A 23184-nucleotide genomic window follows, 5' to 3' on the forward strand; every position below is an offset into this window, starting at 1 on the left:
ACAGACCTGTGCAGCAGGAACCATAAATTCCTCAATCCTGCAGATGGGGAACACGAAGCCCATTGACCTTCCAAGCCCATCGGTAATGCAGGTGGTGTTGTGGAATCAGTGTTGGGCAGTTGACTCCAGAGTGTGCCTTAAACTACTTCAAGTCACAACCAGCCATGTCTACTGTGGTCAAGATGAGGATAAAATGCAGAGCTGTAGGTCTCGTGAGAGTGTGCTCTTTCCAGTAAAGTTTAGCATCTCTGACTAAATAAAAGCAGAGACCAGAACAACCAGGCAAGCTAGACAAAACTTTTATTTCATTATAGCTCCATCACCAATGTATTGTACAATCCTGTTAGCCCTGTCTGGAAATCTATTTAATTTCCTGCATAAAGAAGGAGGGGTGTGATTTGAAAATCTCTGAAGTCCATTTCAAGTCTAGCCTCATTAGCAAACACATCTCTGCACTGGAGTCTGCAGTGGCTCCCCATTAGCTTCATATCTTAGCATCCTTTTTACAATACATACACCTTTTGAAATATTTTACATGTTTTTACTTTGAAATAATTTTAAAATCACAAGAAATCGCACAAATAGTGCAAAGAGTTCCTGTGTACCTGCCACTCAGCTTCGCCCAGCGATCACCAGGACATTGACATTCGTACTATTAACTAAACCACAGAGTTTGTTTGGATTTTACTCATTTGCATGCATTCATTTGTTGAGCATCCTCTGAAGTCATGTGTCACCCCTCAGGATGTGGAGTCCAACAAGCTGTTCATTCTTTGCATCAACAACTCTTTCCTCACATTTACCCCCCAGAAACCTCGACTTTTCTTATGGTTCCCCAGCACACCATATTCTTTATGTGCACGTGACCTGGATCCCAAAGAGCCTTTCTCAACATTGTGACCCACTAGTGTCTCAGATTAGAAGCTGCTTCCTCCGTGGTGTATCCTCCTCATGCCCATGTTTTTTCTCACAACCCCTTTGTGATTGCATGCTCCAAGGTCAGCGCCCACTGGGACTCTGTTCTCCTTGGGCAGAGATTCACCTTTACTTCCTGGGAATTTCTGTGCCTAACATCATGCCTGAGACTGACTAGACTCGTAACACATGCTTGTGGAAGGAATGGCCCAGGGCAACCTGGGATCTCAAGGTCCATGCTCTTTGTATCTTGAAGTGTCTCTTTACAGAGCATGTCTTTCACCCTACAAAGCTTTCCACAAAAGGATAGTTAATTTGGAAATGAAAAGTGTATACAGGATGCAGTGCAAGAAAAGCAGGAAAGCTATACATACTTAAACTATCACCACACTTAAGACTTTGTAGGACCATCTTACCATTTAAGAGAAAGGCCAAACCACTGTGCATATAATTGAATTTTAATGGTGAAAATAATATTCATTCTCACTATGCATTGGAGATATTATTTTAAAACTATTTCTAATATAAACACATTCTCTCCAGCCCTCGTTTTCCCCCTTTTTACTCCTGCTTTCAGGCACAAATTAGTGTTCAGTTGGTCTGAATAATGAATGAAAACAGTCAATGCTGTTAATAACAAAGTGTAATGTTGATCTGATGAGATTTCCTGTTTGCAAAGCTTTTCTCTCTCTCCCTCTTTTCTTTTTTTCCCCCTCAAACATTCCTCTACAAGGATAGCTGGCAAAATAATTTATATTCAGCTGAGTATCTAATTGAAAGATTATGAACCCATGGAAATGTAGATTAGCAGATCTGATATCCTAAGGAAAAATAAATAAATAAAACAGCCTTCCCTTCAGATAACCACACTTAGTGGTGTATGGCCGTCTTGTATTCGGAAGAAGAGCTTCTGTTTTAGATCTTATTCAAGTCTCACAGAAATCAATTCTCAGCTTGTGAGTGTTCATCCCTGCACTGGGGAAGGGTTTACTTGAGCAGAGGTTAATTTTGCCCTATATTTGCTGAAGTGCAGTGTGCCCTGACAGCAATTTCCTGTTAGGCACATGCTTTTAGAGAGGTGAGGTTCATATACGTGAACACTGTTTTGGAGCGGATCCATTTTCCCAGATTGAGATGACCTCAAATCAGTAGTATGGGACCTGGCCAGAATCTGAAAAACAGGATTTAATTGAGGGCTGAAATGCTTCAGAAGCTCTAGGCTTGAATCCCATGTGTAATATTTGCTAGTTTTATTTCACTACTTGGCAAGGTAGGTATCACTACTTCCTCCAGTCTTGAATTTTAGTGATAATTAAATTTAAGACTCATAATAGTTGTACAACCTCTAGAGTACTCCCCAGGACAGTGCTCTCAGAAGGTATGCATAGAGGAAATAGATGACTGCATGTTCATTCTAGTTGTGGGATGACTTCTACCATAGGTTTGTAAGACTGAAGACCGTATGACGAACTTTGAAGTAACTTTCATAACAATGACAATCAAAATTCTAATTAACTGTGTAATGTATATTGAACTTCTTCTATATCATGCCCTCTGTTAAGCACTTTAAATGTACCAACTCCATTAAAGAAATCACAACTACTCAATGAACAAGATACAATGCATCGCCCCAGCTTCTGGATAAGGAAATTGGGGCTCAGAGACATACATTAAGTATCTTGCCCTGGTTCAGGATGATATCTAGAAACTGGCAGATCTGGGACTGAACTCAGGCCAGTGTGACTTACTCACACTCATTATGTTGGAGCACACATCATTATCCCTTTTATGAGTCGTGGCATAATCAAGTATTTCCAAGAAACATTTCTCTAGCCTAATAAATGTGCATTTCCTCCTATTACATAATAGGGTTTTGAGGTTGTTGTTGAAATAATAAATAAATGCATCTCAACATCTTTCTCTTTTTGCTTCTGATACTTCAAACCTGAGGGCTAAATTCATTGCTGAATCACAATAATTTTATCATCCCTCAAAATAAATGTGTCCTCCTATCCTTCCTAATGGATTTTAAATTTCTGGTTCTGCTTTCACTGTCTTAAAGTACATTTTATTGCAAGCCCTTATGGATCATTTTTGAAGATATCTGTAAAATTAGGAAGAACTTTCAAATCAATTAACCTTATCTTGCTGTAAAGTAAGATCACTTTATAGATCAAGAAAAAAGAGGTTAAGAACTTGACCAGAATAAATGAGCTGGTGAATTCTGGAACTGTGATATTTTTCAATGATCCCTAGTCTGTGTCCAGAGATTATCGCATTTTATCACATTGCCTTTTGCATGTGGGGAATACATATTATTTTTAAAAAATTAAATTTTCATAAATATGATCCCAATTAAAAGCAGACAGTTACTCTGTGTGCTGTGTGCCTTCCTTTGCATTTAAAGTTTTATTTACACTATTTTAATGTCCCTTCAACATCAATGAATTTGTCTTAGTTTTCTATTGCTGTGTGTGATAGTCTACTGGTAAACTTGGCTAAGCTTTAGTACCCAGTTATTTGGTCAAATATTCACCCAGATGTTCCTGTGAAGGTGTTTATAGACTTAGTTAACATCTTTAATCAGTTAACTTGAAGTTAAAGAGATTACCTTCAAGAATGTGAGTGGTTCTCTGTATATAATTATTTCACCTCCTTGGCCAGGTTTATTCCTAGGTATGTTATTTTATGTTTTGATACAATTTTAAAAGGGAAAGCTTCTTTACTTTCCTTTTCTGATATGTCATTGTTAGTGTAAAGAAACACCCTAATTCCTGTATGTTATTCTTGTGTCCTGCTACCTTGCTCAATTCTTTTATTAGCTCTAGTAGTTTTTGAGTGGAGCCTTTAGGATTTTCTACATATAGATAGTATCATGTCATCCACACATAGTGACAATTTTACCTCTTCTCTTCCAATTTGGATTCCTTTTATTTCTTTTTCTTGTCTGATTGCTGTGGCTAGAACTTCCAATACTATGCTGAATAGAGGTGGTGAGAGTGGGCATCCTTGTCTTGTTTCAACTTTTAGTGGGAAGGACTTCTACTTTTCACCATTGAGTACTATGCTGGCTGTGGGTTTGTCATTAATAGCTTTTATTATGTTGAGATATGTTCCCCTTATATTCGCTTTGGTAAGAGCTTTTTATCACAAATGGGTGTTGAATTTTATCAAATGTTTTTTCTGCATCAATTGAGACAATTATGTGATTTTTGTCCTTTCTTTTGTTGATGTAGTGTATCACATTGATTTGCATATGTTGAACCACACTTGTGTCCCTGGGATGAATCCAACTTGCCCACAGTGTACAATCTTTTTTATGTTTTGTTTGAGTCAGTTAGCTAATATTTTGTTGAGAATTTTTGGATCTATGTTCATTAATGATATTGACCTGTAGTTTTTTTTTTTTGGTAGTGTCTTTTTCTGCTTTTGGTATCAGGGTGATGTTGGCTTCATAAAATTAGTCTGGGAATGTTCCCTCCTCTTCAGTCTTTTGGAAGAGTTTGAGAAGGATTGGTGTGAGTTCTTTGTATGTTTGGTATAATTCTCCAGTGAAGCCATCTGGTTCTGGAATTTTGTTTGCAAGGATGTTTTTCTATTGCTGATTCTATTTCACTTCTGAAGATCATTCTGTTCAAATGATCTATTTCTTCCATAAAACATTGATTAAGGAAATTAAAGATAATTTAAAATGGAAAGATATCCCATGCTGTTATATTGGAAGAATCAATATTGTTAAAATGGCCATATTACCCAAAGCTATCTACAAATTTAATGCAATCTCTATCAAATTACCCAGGACATTTTTCACAGAACTAGAGCAAAAAAAAAATTCTAAAGTTTATATGACTCAGAATTACCACAGCAAGACTGAAGAAAAAGAATGAAGCTGGAGTAATGACCCTCCCAGACTTCAGACAATACTACAGAGCTACAATAATCCAAACAGTGTGGTATTGGCATAAAAAAAGACATATTGATCAATGGAACAGAATAGAGAGCCCAGAAATAAACCCACACACTTATTGTCAGTTGATATTTGACAAAGGGAGCAAGAGTATACAATGGAGAAGACAGTCTCTTCAACAAATGGTGTTGGGAAAATTGAACAGCCACATGTAAATGAATGAAATTAGAACACTCTCTCACACTGTGCACAAATTAAACTCAGGAGGGCTTAAAGACTTAAACATAAGACAAGACACTGTAAACCTCCTAGAAGAAAACATAGGCAAAATATTTTCTGATATAAATCTTAGCAATGTTCTCCTAGGGAATTCTACCCAGACAATTAAAATAAAAGCAAAATTAAACAAATGAAACCTAATTAAACTTATAAGCTTTTGCACAGTAAAGGAAACAATAAGTAAAACAAAAAGACAATCTACAGAATGGGAGAAAATATTTGTAAATGATGTGACTGGCAAAGGCTTAATTTGCAGAATATACAAAAAATTCATACAACTTAATAACAAAAAAAGAAACAACTCAATCCAAAAATAGCCAGAAAAACTGAACAAGCAATGAAGGCATACAAATGGCCAATAGGCACATGAAAAAAATGCTCAAAATCACAAATTATCAGAGAAATGCAAATGAAAACTACAATGAAGTATCACGTCACACCAGTCAGAATGGCCATCATTAAAATGTACATAAACAATAAATGCTGGAGAGGCTGTGGAGAGAAGGGAACCCTCCTACACCACTGATAGGAATGACATTTGGTGCAGCCATTATGGAAAACAGTATGGAGATTCCTCAAAAAACTAAAAATAGACTCACCATATGATATAGCAATCCCATTTCTGTGCAAATATCTGGAGGGAACTATAATTGGAAATGATACATGCACCCAAATGTTCACAGCAGCACTATTTACAATAGCCAAGTCATGGAAACAACATAAACGTCCATCAACAGATGACTGGATAAAGAAGTTGTAGTATGTTTTTAAAATGGAATACTACAGAACCATGAAAAGAATAAAATAATGCCATTTGCAGCTAAATGGAGGGAAATGGAATTCGTCATTCTAAGTGAAGTAAGCCAGAAAGAGAAAGAAAAATGCCATATACTATCACTTATATGTTGAATCAAAAAAAAAAAAAAGACACAAATGAACTTATTTACAAAACAGAAATAGACGCACAGACATAGAAAACAAACTTATGTTTACTAGGCTGGGGGGAAGAGGGTGGGAAGAGATAAATTGGAAGTTCAAGATATGCAGATACTAACTAGCATATATAAAATAGATGAACAACAAGTTTCTACTGTATAGCACAGGCAACTATACGATGAAAAAGAATATGAAAAGGAATATATGTATGTATATGTGTGACTGAAACATTATGCTGAACACCAGAGATTGGACAAAATTGTAAACTGACTATACTTCAACTGAAAAAAAATTTAGAAAAATAATAGAGGTGGACCTCATCCAAGCATTGAAAAGACCTTAAAAGCTAAAACTAAGGTCTCTTGAGGGAGAAGAAATTCAACCTCAAGACAGCATTATGAGTTTCCATTCTGAGCTGTTATATAGATTTTAGACTTACCAGCCCAACACAATCATGTGAGACAGCTCCTAAAGATAAATTGCATTTATTCCTTAGAAAAGATGTTGATAGATAGATAATATAGAGATATATCAAAGTTTCTATAAATATCTATCTATATAATATATTTAATAAATCAGTTAATAATTAGTTTTGTTTCTCTGGAAAGCTCTTACACTGTGTAACAAACTGTCACACACCAAGAAGCTTAAACAATACACATTTATTGCCTCACAGTTTCTGTGGACCAGGAGTTCAGCACATTTCGACTGGGTCCTCCACACAGGGTCTCACAGACTGAAATCAGGGATCATCTGGGTGCATCCTCCTCTGGAAGTTCAACTAGGAACGTTCTGTTCTCACATCCCCTCAGGTGTTGACAGAATGTGCATCCTTGTGGTTGCAGGACTGAGGTTCCTGTGGTCTTGCTACCCGCTGGTCGACTCTCAGCTCCTAAAGGTCGCTCTCTGGTCCTCACTGCAAGATCTCCTCCGTAGATTCTCTCTCGCCTTGAACCTCTTCCTTCAGGAAGCTTAAGTCCCTTTGAAAGACTCACCTGATTAGGCCAGACCCACTCAGAATAATCTCCCATTTGTTTAACTCAAAATCAAGCAATTAGGAATTTTATTACATTTTCCCTCCTGTCGTATAATCATCCTGGGGGCAATAGCTCGTCATCATACACCCTGTTCAAACTGAAGGGGAGAAGATGATGCAGTGTGTGCACCAACGGGCTATAAAAGTGGGAGTCCTTTTAAAATTCTTCACTTATTGGGATGCCTCGATTTTTTTTTTGTTTATCAGTTTCACAAACACCCAGTGAGCTTCTTCTAGGTACCAGGCATGGTTCTGGCTATTGGAAATGCAGCAGGAAGGTTTTCCGCTCCTAGTAAGAGAGACAGTCCCACACAAAGTTCACATAACTGCTAGTAATCAGAAAATAATTTGTAAAGTAATTCAGTAGTAGTCAAACTGCCGTTCCTTGAGAGCAGAAAGGACAAAGGGAGTCAATCTGCCAGCAGGAATCTAAGAAGGCCTTCTAGAGATGAGCATGTTGGAACTGGACCTTCAATGTTGGAAGGAGCTTTCCAGGAGAAGAAACTAAGGAGAGACACTGAGAAGCAAGCAGAGCCAGGCCAAAGCCTGGCGCAGCAGAGTTACAAGGCCCTATCCATAAAGGAAGACAGAAATATTTCTCATTACTATTTTAAGAACTTGCAGCTTATGAGACACTGGTCATAGAAAAGAGCTTCAGGAATGTCAGAAATGTTCTAACATTTTATTTCCCATTTCAGGAGTGTTGCTGTGAGGGAGAGTTTAGAAAGAGACTGAAGCAGTTCAGAAGGGTTGGAAAAAAATGAGATTCTAAGCACTTTGCAGCATTATTTTTTTTTTCCTCATTTTGAAAAAGTAAATCTTTTTGTTAAAAATATTTTTTTGTAGAAAATTCAGGACATACTGGAAAATAGAAATGCACGAAAGTAAAAATTATATCTGGTTGAACCATCACAGATACCCTACAAAGTTTTACTATATAAAATTCCATATAAATAACATATAAATATATATAAAGATAAATATTTGTACAGAGAAAATTCAATAATAAGATTTGGGAATGTTTTCTAAATCTAATAGGAACATGTTCCCATATCACTAAATATTCTTTCACAGTTTTGTTTTTAATGGCTGCACAGTTCTTCCTTGTATTTGTATATCAGTATTTATTTAGTCAATGTCCTGTTATTAGCCAAGAAATATGTCTTTTATTCAATATTATTAGTATAACTGGCATAGCCACACTTCAAAAGTTTGTGAACATACAAATGGGGTCATAGTTCATCAATATCCAAGTTATCATACCTGCCGTCCCCAACCTGACGATGCCTTAAAGTGCCTGTAGGTCTTCTGTCTTTTCAGAGAGTCTCCAGGACCCCAAGCTAGGTGCTTGTAGGAGAGCAGCTTCCTCAAGAAACCATCCTCCCACATCTGTTACCTGTGTCCCTCAAGGGTTGGTGACTCTCTGGGACCAGTGTCATCTACCACCAGGCTGGCTCAGAGAAAGGTCACCAGTTACTAAGCAATCATCTCCCAACTCCAAACCAACTTTTCTCTCTGCCTCTTCACAATGTTGGAGCCCATACCCTACAAACTACCCTTCTCCTTTGCCAGTCAGCTTCCCGTTGGGTTTTGCTGAGAACAATTGCTGAGGGAGCCTGGAAGGAAGATGAGCGACAATGAACCAGCACCTTCTCACTTTCCTTGCTGCAGTCCTTAAGCACTGCCTCAGCAATGGCTCACTGTCCCAGCAACAAAAGTTGGTTCCAACATCCAGACTCTTTTTCCTCCCAGGACTTGCAGATCTGCTGCATCACACATCCTCAGAGATACTAGCACCAGCCAGGCACTGAGCATGTCCAGTTTCTGGGTCCCTGGTTCCTCCTCTGAGCCCACAAATACCTGATCTTCAGTTGAGATTCCAGAAAGCTGGTGCCTTAGAAACAAGGATACCTAACCCTAGAATACAAGCTCATTTAGATTGATGATTCTTGGAGGACATTTGACAATCTGTGAAGACATTTTTGACTCTCACAACTGTCACTGCTGTGCTCATGGCTCAACTGTGTTGAGTGCTCATGGCATTTAGTGTTTAGAGGCAAAGGATGCTGCAAAATGCCTTGCAGGGCACAAGACTGACCCTTGTAATAAAAATTGAAGTAAGCATATTTGGAAAAGTTATGGCTGAAATTTCTTCAAACTTAAAAAAAAATATGAATTCACAAGGATCTCAACAAAACCCAAGAAGGATATTTATAAAGAAATTTACACTTTTGTAAATTTGGCCTATTATAATAAAATTGGAGAAAACAAACAAAAAATGACATAAAATTCTCAGAAGCATTCAGAGAAAAAGAAACACTTCATATAAAGGATAGTTCTAAAAGTTATTGCGATATGTCATCCAAAACAATGTGAGTCAAAGCAACTCTATTATACCTGTGAAGTAGTGAAAAATGATTTTAATTGTTATCAACCTAGAATTCTACAATCAACTAAAATATGTCTCAAATATAAAGGTGAAATAAAAAATCCAGAAGTCAGTAATAAGAGTATAGAAGACTTAAATAATATTATAAACCAAATTGACCTTGAACATTTACATTGCACAACACAAGAGAATCTTCACCAACATAGAGTATATATTCTGGGCTACAAGTCAAGCCTCAGTAATTGAGAAAACAAAAATTAGAAAACAGTACCAAAAAAAAAATCTGGAAAATTTCCAAGCTAAACAATATATTCCTGAATAACTCATGGATCAAGGAAGAAATCAGAAGTGATATTAGAAGATAATTTGAATAGAGGGAAAAATGAGACTCTGTTGATGAGAAATCTCAAGATACAACCAAGGCAACAGGAAAGGGAAATTTAGAGCTCTAAGTAATTATAGTAAAATAAAAGAAGGAATGTTTTAAACTATTGATCTAAGTTTTCATTTTAAGAAATTAGAAAAAAAAAACCTAAACTAAGTAGAACAACTTAGTTTAATACAAGCACAAACCAGTGGCATGCAAGGCAAAAACACAGAGAAAATCAATCAAACCCAAAATTAATTCTTTGAAAAGGTAAATAAAATTCAAAATCTCTAATTGAATTGACTAAGAAAAGATAGAAAACTCTTATTACTCATATCAGGAATTCAAGAGGAGACATACTAAAGACAAATATCAAGAATTAAAGAAGATTCTTTCTAGAATCTTGAAAGGTTAATAAGGGGATGTAACAACAAAAATACTTTTATGTCAATAAATTATAAAAATTAAATTAAATGGATAGATTTCTTGACAGGCACAAATGAACAAACTGACATGTATAAGAAGTAGAAATTGTAAAAAGCTCTATATCTTTTAAGGAAACTAAAATTTTATTTAAAAGCTCCCTCCAAAGAAAACTCTAGGTCTAGATGGCATTACTGGTGAATTCTACCAAATGCTTGAAAAAAAGAAAATTAACATTTATGCAAACTCTTTCAGACAATTTAGGAAAAAGCAATACCTCTTATCTGTAGGGTTTGCATTACTGTGAGCCCAAAAACAGAAAAAGATAACACAAGAAAAGCAAAATTACAGATCAATATCCTAATGATCATATGTGTAAATATCATTAACAAAATTTTAGCAAATAAAATCCATCAATACATGATAATTATAACATGTCATATCAAATTATGTTTATCCTTGGAATGTAAAATACATTTGACATTTGAAAAAATATATATTTCACCACTTTAACAGAAAAAAAAAGAAAAGAAAAAATATATAATCACTTCAATAGATGAAGAAAACACACTTCTAAAAGTCAATACTTAATCATCATAAAGATTCTCAGCCAAGTAGAAATAGATTATAACTTTGTAAAACAAAAAAAGGGGCTTTATGAAAAGCCACAGCTACCATCAGCCTTTATGAAATATCCATTTGCCTTCAAGACTGGAAAAAAGGAAAGGATGATTATTCTTAACACTAGCATCGTTCCAGAGGTTCTAACCAGAGCAATACAACACCAAAAAAGATTAAAAAGGCACAAAGATTTGAAAGGGATAAGTAGCATTGTCTCAGTTGTAGGTAACAAAATTATGTACATAGAATCATAAAGATTTGCAGCAAATGCTAGAACTAACATAAGGATTTAACAAGATCACAGGACACAAGTTCAATATACAAGAATCAATTTTATTTTACATACCAAGAATGAACAACAAAAATTTAAAATTTTAAATACTACTCATGAGAGCATAGAATTCATTAAATATCTGTAGATAAACTAAATCAAATAGATACAAAGCCTGTACACTGAGAACTGCAAAACTTTGAGGGAAAAAAAATCAAATGAGACCCAAATAGGAGGAGAGAGATATACCATGTTCATGGACTGATGCAGTAAATATTTAAAAGTTTTACTGGGAAGGAGTAAAAGGTAGCTTTGTGGAGTGATAGAAATTGACAGAGTTGTAGATTATGAGAGTATGTGCCTTTGTCAAAACTCACTGAAATATCTCCCTGTGCTATACTTCGATAAAAGTATATACATACCAAAAAAAAAAACCTCACTGAAATATTCAATTAAGCTCTGTAACATTTCACCACATGTAAACTATACTTCAATAGAAACATGTTAAAAAATAACAAAAGAAAAGGAATAGCGACAGATCCAAATTATGCACTGATTACTTTAAAACAGTAACTGAGTCCAAATGGATTTGTTTCATTGTATATCTCCAACCGTGAAATGAAAGTCCTACCTGTACCTCCTTGTGTTTAGCCTCTCTTGTTTTCAGCTGGCATAGACATTCAGTCCAACTGGATAATCCTACATTTTCCAGGTAAATTTACTTTTCTAGCTCTGGAGATGATGCTTTCACAGCTTATCTTTCCTCAAATAACATCTAACCCCTACCATATTCTACTGGTGACCTCACCTTGTAGCTCAAAGAAGATGGATGCTTTCAGACATAAATGCTCCATGTTTATTCCTCCAGTGATGCTGTCTGCCTGGGTCTGTATCCAGAATCCCTGGCTCCCCACCATCTGACGTAATGAGCACCCATCACATCCCAAATTCAAACTCCTTTTCTTATGCTCTTTGTCCCACACCACCTTGCTTCCTCAAGGACTGTGTTCCTCTGGGTTTTCTCATTCTGTTCAGCATCATCAATTTCTTCGTCTCTACTACATCATTCTCATAAGCCTGCAAATTTGCCATCGGGTAGCCATCTGAAATAAAATCTCCCATGCCTCCACATCCTCTCCTAATCCCATGGCCTTTTTCTACAGTTGTTCACAGCACCACCTCCCCTAAGAGCTTCCTATGGTGTGATGGCCATTGTGTCCTTCCTCCTCCCTCATTCACTTGTCACCTCCTCAGCAGGGCCCTCAGAAACCATCCTAACTAAACACCTTATCCCCAATACTCTCTATCGTCCACTGGAGTTTCCTCTTCGTAGGACTTATTATTATTACCTATGCTTGTGTCCACTTAACGTACTTACTCACATGTGTATGTGTGTCCTATCTCAGCCCACTACAATACAAGCAAAGTGAGAGCAAGTCCTCACTCTACGTGCGCAGCCCCTGCCTGCCTACCTGCATCTGAGTATTGCAAGGCTGAATGGCCGCTCTTTCCAGGCAAATTTCAACCAGCCTGAAGCCTTACCTTGCAGAGAAACCGGGCTGTATATAAAGGAGGATCTAAGTCTGCAGAGATGCAGTTCTGGGTAAAAACAGCACTTAACAATTTATATAACCAAGCGGGGCACTTAACTTTTGAGTCTAACACACCTGCATTCTCAGATTTGTCTGGGAATCCTGGGGAGAGTATTTGCTTAATATTCTTCCTCACGTAAAGGGATTGCTTCCAAGCAATACAGCAGCCTCCAGCAAAGGCCAACTTCAGTCCGCAGCTCTCTGGGAGAGAAAGCTGCCTGTAGCTCTGAAAAGAGATAACTCTGTAGCTTTGTCTCTGTATTGCTGTTATTGTTGGTTTGGCTTTTGTTTTCAGTTCTCCCAACCCATCAAGTTTACCAAAAAAAAAAAAAAAAAAAATTCCCGCATCCCAGTTCCAGGCATGGCACCCTAAAGCTAAAATACTCCACACATTGATGTTGTTTCTCTGGGATAATTTTCCAGATGCAGATCTGCGGGGTCCAAGGGTAGACACAATTTTAAAGGTTTTGAAAAGGAGTGCCAAATTGCCCCGCAGAAAAGCAGAAACACTTTATCCTCCCCCAAGCTGGGGCTGAGGGGCCAGCCTCCCATGGCCCTGTCTGCACTACACATTATTCTTTCCTGGCTTTGCAATTTGAACACCAGGGTGCTCTTTCCTCTGCAGGGGAGGGGCAGAGTTGCCTGGTGCGGGCTCCCCCATTTCCACAGGTGCTGAAACCCTTCCTGACACCCTGATCACCTCACCCGCCTGCTTGCGGTGGAAGGCAGCCCACATCACCCATTACCCTGCTCCGCCAGGGCTCTGAGAACTCTGCAAAACCAGCTCAGACTCTCCCTCTCAGAAGAAATGAGGTCGGGAGGCATGCTCCGCACCCCGGGGTCCCTGATTCACCACCCTCTGCCCTGCTCATACTATATCCTTCCAGCAGCCCCCATAATAATGGACACATTTTCAGCTTTCTCTGGTTGGGCAACTTATCAAAGAGAACTCAGGGGTCTCATGCAGAGCTGCAAGTGAATCTTAGCGGCTTACTTCAAACTACATCATGCACGGACTTGTGTTCCATTTTCATGGATTACGGCCTCCGCCAGACCCTGGGAAATGAAGTTACCATCCACTTCGTGCAGGGCTCTGCTGAGCTGTGGAAACCTTCTAAGGCAAACAGATTTTCTCTTTTATTTCTTTCCCAATTTTATTATTATTTTGAGGGAGATGAAGGAATACACAATGTGTTGCAGCCAGACTTGACAGAGCTAGGTCAGTCTGCAATGTTGCCATCATCTGCGGGATGCAGAAGGTGATGGAACCACATGCATCTAATTGATGTTACCTTGTTCGCTTCAGGTGGTTAACGTCTCCATCGCTTCTGTGAGCACGTTATTCGTAATAGTCATACAACCATGTCCACCGATGGAACACAGTGCACGCCAGACACACGGCTGGGGCTTCCCTAAGCAGTGTTTGGTATAGTCCTCATGACATTATTAAACTTTACCATCTACATTTTGCAGATGAAGAAACTGAGATTCAAAGTGGAGTCCAAGGAACACCATCCTGAGCACATGTCCAGAGGGGTTCAGGTGGAATGCAGAGTCTCAGGTACCCCCCAGACCTAGAGAAACAGCGTCTGCATTTTCACAGGATCCCTGAGTTTGCACAACAATATTCTAGGTCACACAGCTAGTCAGGAGAGCGCCTGGGATTTGAACCCTGGTCTCAAGAATTCTTTCTACTACATAGGGCTGTTTTTCACATATTAGAAAAATAAAAAAAATTCTCTGGCTTCGAGGAGGAGCTATTATTGTATGGCTATACCGCCGTTATCTTGCTGGTGTGTTTGTGTGCCTGTGCGCACACGTGCGGGTGTGCATGTGAACTGTTTATTCTCTATCACTGTCGGAATATAGCTGTCGATGTAGCGATCTCTCTGCTGTAACGGGGTACGGAAGTAAAGGTTTTCATAAATAGAGAATGTCTGCTGGTCGCACGTTCGTCTGTGACACTAGATTATTTACCTATCATTAGGATGTGAATGCTTTATCTGGTGCTGTTTTGCCCGTAGCAGAAATCATATTAAACATGTAGACTATTATGTCGTCCATCCATTGAGTTGCGTTCCAATCCTATGTAATATAATGTAAATGATGAAAAATAAATGCAAGGCAATTTGTCAGGCCACCTCCCTCTCCTCGATCCCCTGCCCTGACTTGATTTTGATGGAAGGAACGGAACCCAGGAAGCTGTGTACCACTTGGAGCTCCTTCAGTGTTGGTGCCCAGCTCATGTGAACTTTGCAGCACAAGGTCAGAGTGAGTATTTGGAAAATCTTTATAGTGTATAAAATTAGTTTCTCTGTAATGGTGCACCCTCACACGTGTCCTGGGAGGCGTCCTGGACACTCTGAGTCACTCTGCATCTCCCAGTGTAGTTGCCCCCCACCTCCCAGACAACTCCCTGCTCCTCACTGCGCTGACGGCCACGCTCCAGTCGTGCAAGGTTTAATCGAGATACTTCCACTACGAATCCTGCCTTGTCTTTTTGTCTGCCTGTTTTATTTATTTTCAACTTCTAATGCATTAGTGTTCACTTACAGAAACACCAGAAAGCAATCTCTCTTCTTTAATAATGAATACACTCAGCAAGAAGATGTGGGTGCCTTTTTTTCCATCGACTCTAATAACTAAAAAAGAAGCAGGGAATAAATTCCCTTTTATTGAACACTTACTAGTTGCCTTAGTACTGTGCACACATCACACACACATAGACCCACAAGGCACACGCCCACAAACACCCAGACACACACGACACCCAGTACACACACATGTACACACATATGCAAGCACACATAGACATGCACACACATAGACGCATACACGTATATGCACATACACGTGAACACATGGGGAACACATCACACACACAGATAGTGTCACGAGCCTGCAGAAAACGCTCTGATGTTGGTATTATGAAACTTGGTTTACAGCTAAGAAAACTTATGTCTATATTTTGCTGATAAAAAACACAAGTTAAAATTCTCTAGTATGCTTTTTTTTTCTTTGTATTTATGTCAGCAGCTCTGAGGAAATTTGTATCCTCTCCCCATGTCTAGAAGGAATGTTCTTTATGGCAACCAATCCATGTGTGCATTTATTTATTTATATTTATTTATTTTGGCCAATCTCGCTGCTTTGGCTGTTGATTCTTTTCATCTCACACCAAGTTGTAACTAAATCATGGATTTCTGAGCATTTTCACTCATTATGAATACAAATGGTCTTCTCAGGCCTTTTGAGATGTACTTGCTCAAATTAAAAAAAAAAAAGGAGGGGGAGAATCTTATCTGAAGCATATCATTCTGAATTTGCCTCATTGTAATTGTCCTCTTGCCAGTACAAAATTTTTTCTTATTGATTACAAAATTACAGGGTATCGTTGGCTACTAGAGAATTTTGTGTGTGCAGGGATGACACAAAGCACTTGAACAGACAGTCTACCCACGAGCAGGTGGAGACAAGTGTTTACATGATGAGCTCTTGGGATGGGAAGCCACAGGGGTTTTATCCCACGTCAGGAGGAAAGCCAACGGGGGACTGATAATCAGAGGACAGGATGTAGCTTCCCTCCTTGCTACCACCTTGAAGAAGGTCGTGGACCAGAATTTCTAAGAATCCTAGCAGCTGTGACACTGGGGACAGGGTGTGCTAGGAAACACTTAACAAAGGGGGCTCTGGGAGGGAAAGAAAAAGAATCTTGATCTCCAGCATTTGCTGATTTCTGTAGTGCAGAGACTTCCACCATGGCCAGTTTCAAGCCTTCACTGGGATGTCACTGAACGCAGGTTTGGAAAGAGGTGCACCCAGGTGGCTGCCATGAGCCCCGGTGCAGTCTGCGCTGCCTCCAGCCCATCGCAAGCTTGGGGCCTCTTTGTTGCACTTTCCTGGAAGCATCTTGTGTTAGTCTGAGAGTCCTCCAGGAGACAGACGCCAAAACTGTATTGAACAGAGCGGCATCAGGCTAGTGCCATGAATGATAAAGAGGAGAAGGATGAGGTGCATCCTCACCTGAGATGCGGGCCAGACACCTGTGAAAGGAGAGAGGGAAGGAAGGAGGGTGAGCTGGGAAGAAGGCTCAGGCTGCAGAACCGCTCTGAGGGAGCCCTGCCCAGGCTGGTGGGAGCCCCCGAGTAGGGACTCCCCGCTTGAGGAGTTACGTTAGAGGCAGAAATGCCCCAGTTTCGTCCTCCATGGAACGCCTGGTGATTGGGAGCGGCTGAGAGAGAGATGGCTTTTGTGTGAGCACCATGCAGGATCCTGGATGCAGAAGGTGTGGCAACTGGAGTGTCAGCTAATGACATCACTTGCAGAAGGTTCTGTCTTGAAAGGAGATCTGAGAAGCTCCTTCTAGGGTTACCACTCAGCTAAGGACTTTGAGGCGAAGGTAGCCTGAGGAAGGAGATGAGACTCTCCAGAGCTACTGTCTCAGAATCCCTGGGTTACATATAAAAAATACAGACCCCTGGGATGTTCTGGCCTGTGGAATCAGAAGCTTTGGGGTATTCTGCATTTTTAACAATCTTCCCAGTAATTAAAACATTTTTTTTAACTTTTTAATTTTTTTTGTATAGCAGAATAACTCTTGATTTGGGAATCAGATCTTTTCATAGAAACTTAGGGGGAAAAAGCTACTTTAATTTCTTAACTGCGTTGTCTTCATCTATAAAGTGGATGTAATAATACAGTAATAAACTGGATTTTTTAATTCTAATCTTTTTCTTTCTGACAATAACCAGATTATAAGGGTAGTTGCTGTTTAGTAAAGCATCAACTGTGACAACAAAACTGTGTCATAATTTTCCATTCTCTGGATGCATTCAGTTCAGAAAAGACTGTAAAAATCATTAAGATACAGGTTCCCAAATCCATGTGTTTCTTTTTGAGGTTATTGGCCTGAGAAACCAGAGTTGCCCCCAGAATGAAACAGATATAAATTTTAGAGGAATTGTCTAGTAAGCTCACACAGAGATGGTGGAAAAGGTATATTCTTTGCAGCTAGATGCAGCCACTTAAACTTTCTGAGGCTCAGTGTGCTCATCCACCTGTTGAATGGTTACACCCTCTCCTAACTGTCTGGTTCCTTGGGAAGAATGAGAAGGAACAGCGACATGTGAAGACCAGTGCGTCTCTGGATGTGCTCACCCCACTGCTTAGATTCAGCGCCAAGGAGATAATGCAGAACCCTGGCATGATTTACACCAAGATGTTCACCGTGGATTACTTATTGTTTAAAAAAAACTCTTGAGAAAATTCAGTAGTCTAATAATAAAGAAAAAACAATGTATCCATGGCTTCTCAGTACTGGTTGGACATCAGAGTCATACAGGAACTAAAAGACACTGAAGATTACAGTCCATCCCAGAGACTCTGAATGAATCGGTCATGTTGAGGGAATCGGTACCCAGGCATCTGTGTTTTGCAAAAGTCCCCCCACCACCATCTCAATGTGCAGCACCCCATATATGATCGAATATTTCAAAACCAGAAAAATAATGTCACTGAGCCTTTACTATAACACATCAAATGCTTACATTAATGTCTAAATACAAGCAAGATGTCTAAATACAAACAAGAACACCAACAAGGTCAAAATATATGCGTATGTAAATGATCAGAAGGAAATATAACACAAGAGAATTTATTGTTTCTGAGCTTTAAGCCTGCTTTTGTTTTTCTTCTTACTTTTCTGAACTTTGAAAATTTTTATGAGCATGTATGTCCCTAATCATGATTCTAAGGAAAACGTGTGCAACGAACGTGTGATATGTCGTAGGCTGATGACGCCACTCCAAGTAAAAACACCAAGTCAGGGCCCTCCTGTCTGTTCCTCCACCGGCTTCAGGGCTAGTCATTCTCCTACATTCCACAGCTCCTGCAGAATGGGGGCCATGCCTTTTACATCATTACATCCCCTGCCCCTAGTACGGAGCTTGGCATGCAGGTGGCACTTAATGCTTGTGTGTTAAATGAATAAGTAAATGCCAACCAGGCATTTAGGTGGTATGTAAATTGACTTGACACACCATCACTCTGTAAGTGTGTGTGAGGTGGGGGAGAGAGAGCGAGCAAAACCTTCCGATCTCATTTTCCGGGGATAAGTGTTCTAGCTGTGGGACCCTGATACAGTGAAACCTCTTAGTCATCCTATTGGTTTGAGCAGCTCTTAATGTGTCTATAAAGAGAGGTTTTCAAGTTTAATTGCAGCATCATCCCCTTCACGCTCACTCTTATCTCTGACCGCTCTTTCCTCCTGGTGGCTCAGCCTGGTTTTTACGACCCTTCCACACATAATAAAGCATCCGAACAACTTTTTCACGTCATTTTCAATGAATTCAGAGAATGCAACAGTTTGCACCCTCCTCTCTGCACAGTTTATGGCTCCTGCTTTCATTCTACAAGGCTGAAGCTCGGCGGGTGATAAATACCCGTCTCACGATGCTGAGTGTGACAAACTGTTTCCTTCCAGGATCCACTCACCCCTCATAACTTACAGAGCCAGAGAAAGAACATCCCAAGATGTCCTGTTCTTTTTCTCTTTCATTCTACCAAATTTCCCAACATTTGAGATTTCTGCCTATCACCCCACCTCAACTCCTGTGTGATTAAAGCTCCAATAAGGACCCACGCACACCCTTTATCATAGAGTGACTGTCCAACACGGCCGTATACCCATATATCATGACTGATATTTGTTTGAAGAAAAGAAAGTGAATTAAAACTGAATATAAAGTTAATGCAAAAAGAAAGGCATCCTTAAATAAGACAGAAGAGCTGGTTTCTAAAGCTAACAATGTCACTTAAAACGGGGCGTGTGGCAGTTAGCAAGTCCCAGAGCATCCTTACACTTCAGTTTTCTCATCTTCAGAATAAGATAGAGACGTTTATAGACGTTTTCATCTTTAGTTTTTAAGTCATTCTTAGAACTGTGAAGGCCACGTGGTGATCCACTCCTCCGCTCATTTATTTAGCCACAGTTTATTGGGTGCCTCTCAGGCAGAATTTTCAGGATTAAACTAGCTGCCACCTTACATAGATAGATGCAAAAAATATGATTGTGGAGATAGACAGAAGTGGCTTCTCAAAACACCAAGAAATTAGAGGAAAATAATAAAAAGTAGATCATATGATGCTTCTCCAAATCCAGATTTATCCAGAACGTGTTGCGATAAAGCTGAATTCAGACGGATATAAATCCAGATGAATCTGTACGTCCTGGTAGAGACGGGGAGAAACAGCTTTCTCTGTGCTTTCCTTCCCTCCCGGGTGTGGGCTTCCTGTGGACGGGGAGGGGTCTTTAATTCACCCTCTAGGACGTCAGGACAGCATGAAGAGGAAAGACCTTGTCTTCACTGTGGCGTCTCACGAGGCTGATGGGCCCCTCGGTGCCTGGGCAGTCTCCCTGCCGGGGCCGTCTCCACCCCGGGCATCTCTCGTGGGTGACCTCATCACCGTCCTTCGCTGACATTCATAATTTCGAATTCTGTTCCTCACACTTCTCTAAAGGGACTTTGATCAAAACATGCAGAAGCCGTCTCATGCAAATATCTTACTCCTTGCGTGGAAAGGAGGGGAGAGGGTAACACGACTCACAGGAAGGGTGTGCTGTGTGAGAAGGAACAGCCTGCCAAGTAGTGAGCGGGCAGGTCGCGCGCGGCCTGTCGTGTTGTGCCTGCGATGGACGTGGGCGGACACGGAACACCGTGTCTCAGTTGTGTCGGGGGTATGAGAAAGCCATTTCCAAGCATGAACAGGAAGGGGATCGTCTCTACCGTGGCCCTGACTTCCTGGCTCTGGCAGCCTTGTTGCAAGTAACCGGCGGTGTTGACCTGGTATGTTATTAACACGTCCCATCAGCCCTCACACTCTGTCTAGCATTCAGCCCACGGATTAGGCCCCTGAAAGAGAACAGCACCTTTCCGCGGGCCTGCAGTATTTCGAGGGAATAAAATTAAGTCACTAAGTACTAGCTGCAAGCCAGTGTTTACAATTCCGAGCTCTCTCAGTAGCCACCTGCCTGGAAGGTGGCTCAAAGGGGGAAAGACAATTGAATAAAATATTGATCGACTGTATTTATATCTTTACTTATATAACACTTAAATAGATCAGAAATCAGCTGAAGTCTTTCAAAAAGCACTCAAATTAAAGTCTTATTTTTCCTGTACTGTTGTAGACAGGGGAAAAGCAGCTCTCTATAACCCCCCTTCCCTCGGGGAGGGGTGGCCCCCTGCAGACGGGGATGGGGAAGGGTCATTAATTCACACTCCGGAGTTCAAGAACAAGGCAGAAACTCCTTTTGAAGTACGTAGCCCTACGGAGAAAGGAAAGCGTGTAAGCCGTGATTCCCTCATGTGCAGTGAGACTTGATTATGGAGCCATGTATCCACACACACAGCTGGATCAGACCACTGAGTCTGAAGCTCCCTCTCCTGACCCAACGTACAGTCCACACTAGCATGATTTTACCCTTCCGTGGGCTTGGTTAGCGTGGTTTTGTTATGCCAGGAGAGGCTTCTCCTGGCAAACGGCTTGATTCTTTGATTGTTGGCGGCCAAGACTTCTTGGGCGAACCACCAGCTCCTCTTCAATGTTAAACAGGAGCAGATCCTTTGCCCTCTAACATCCTTCCAATCTTTTGTTTCAAAAACCCTCACTTGGCTTTCTCCCTCCATTCTGGACGGCTGTATCATGGCCCGTACCCAGTCCCCATCGAGCCTCCACATTGGAAGCTCTGCTTAACGTGGAAGGATTCCCAATCCTAAATCATTTCCAGCCTTGCCTCCTCACCTCACCAGTACTGCCTGAGCTCTTTCCAGGTTCTCCTTTACTTCAGTAAGTGGCAGACTTGGAATTTTCTTGTAATAGTTGTGTAGGAAACCAGCATTCAACAAGGTAAAGGTTCTAAACCGTGGGGTTGATGTGAGCATCGCACGTGCGAGTGGATGCACAGACTTTTCCAGCCTTCGGCACAGAGAAATCTTGTCATTCTCTGGAGCATATCCTAATAGGGGGTCGTGGGGGTGGAAGGGTGGTCATCTATTGGTAGCTTCTTTACTTAAGTATTAGTCTACCATACATATATTTTCACTCTAAAATTAATATGGATGTAAAATACAAGTAACTTACATTTAATGGTTCACATTTTTCTTACTTTAATTAATTTAACTCATCGCAAAATCAAAACGCATGTACCTTCTTCCTAAGAAACATTTCAATTTAGAAATTTGCTCCTTCCAATTCTAGGTCCTTGAACCATTGTCTGTAATAAATTCTTAATTTTAGAATTTGGTTTTACAAATTATATATGCTATACAGCTTTATGCTTTACCATTTAACATGGACTTTTGAACAATAAAAATAAAAAAGTCATGAAGTAAACCATAGGAAAATTAAACTCTTTAGTGGCAATGATCATTTATAAATAGAAAAATCATAAAAGCATAGCTTTAAAAAGTAATCATTTATTTACTTATGTTCATTCAAATAATATTTCAAGTATTATTAGGAACTTTTCTCAGAGCCTGGAAACATGACACTAAACTAGACATGCATCCTGATCTCAAGTAGTAGATAAGAAACAAAAATTTACAAGAGCAGCCAAGGACAACGCAATCGGTGAGTAATTTCCTGAGCTGCAGATTTTAAAAACCAAGAAAAGCCAAAGCTGAAGGAGGTTGCTTCTAATTTCTTTTGGGAGAAGAAAATGAGGAGACAAGAGGGAGACATTAGATGCAGGAAGTCTTCCTGGAGGAGGTGGCATTTTGCTTGGTCCTTGAAGTTTGGGTCAGATTTAATCATGAAGACATGGATGTAGGAGGAGATCCCAGAGGTTCTGAGATCCCAGAAGAGCAAAGGCAAGGAGGAAGGAAGCCAGCCTGGCTAACTGCACGTGGCCAGAGCAAGAGGTGGGAGAAGGATGAGGCTGGAAAGCTGGGAGGTGCTGTCCTCATGGAGAGCGATGATGGTCTAGTGGGTTTATCCCACCCGATGGCAAGTCAACGCACACACAGACTTGGGAACCAGGTCACAGGGATCCAGAGGCTCCTCCTTCCAGGCATTCATCTCCACAACATGCTTTCAGTGCCTCCTTTGCCCCAGTCCTGCTCTAAGTGTGGGGGTTGAAGTGGCGAAGGAGATAAACGTAATCCTTAATCCCAGGGAGCTCTCAGTCCGATTGCGGGGATCCATCACGGAACAAGTAAGTGCACAAATTATTGGTTAGTGTTTTTAAAGGGAACGGACACAGTGAGCGGGTATAACAGAGGTTCCAGGGAGGCGGAGCAGCTTGAGCGGTACCGCCCAACAGAAGAGTCTGCGAAGACAGACACACTTCGTCTGCGCTGAGTGATGGAGTGACCGAGGGGGCCACATGTGGCCAGCAAGCATCAGCATCTATATGTTTAATTTAATTCATTTTAACTAATTTGAATGTAAGT

The sequence above is a fragment of the Vicugna pacos genome, chromosome 6 (genome assembly GCF_048564905.1).
Source record: "Vicugna pacos chromosome 6, VicPac4, whole genome shotgun sequence".
NCBI lineage: Eukaryota > Metazoa > Chordata > Mammalia > Artiodactyla > Camelidae > Vicugna > Vicugna pacos.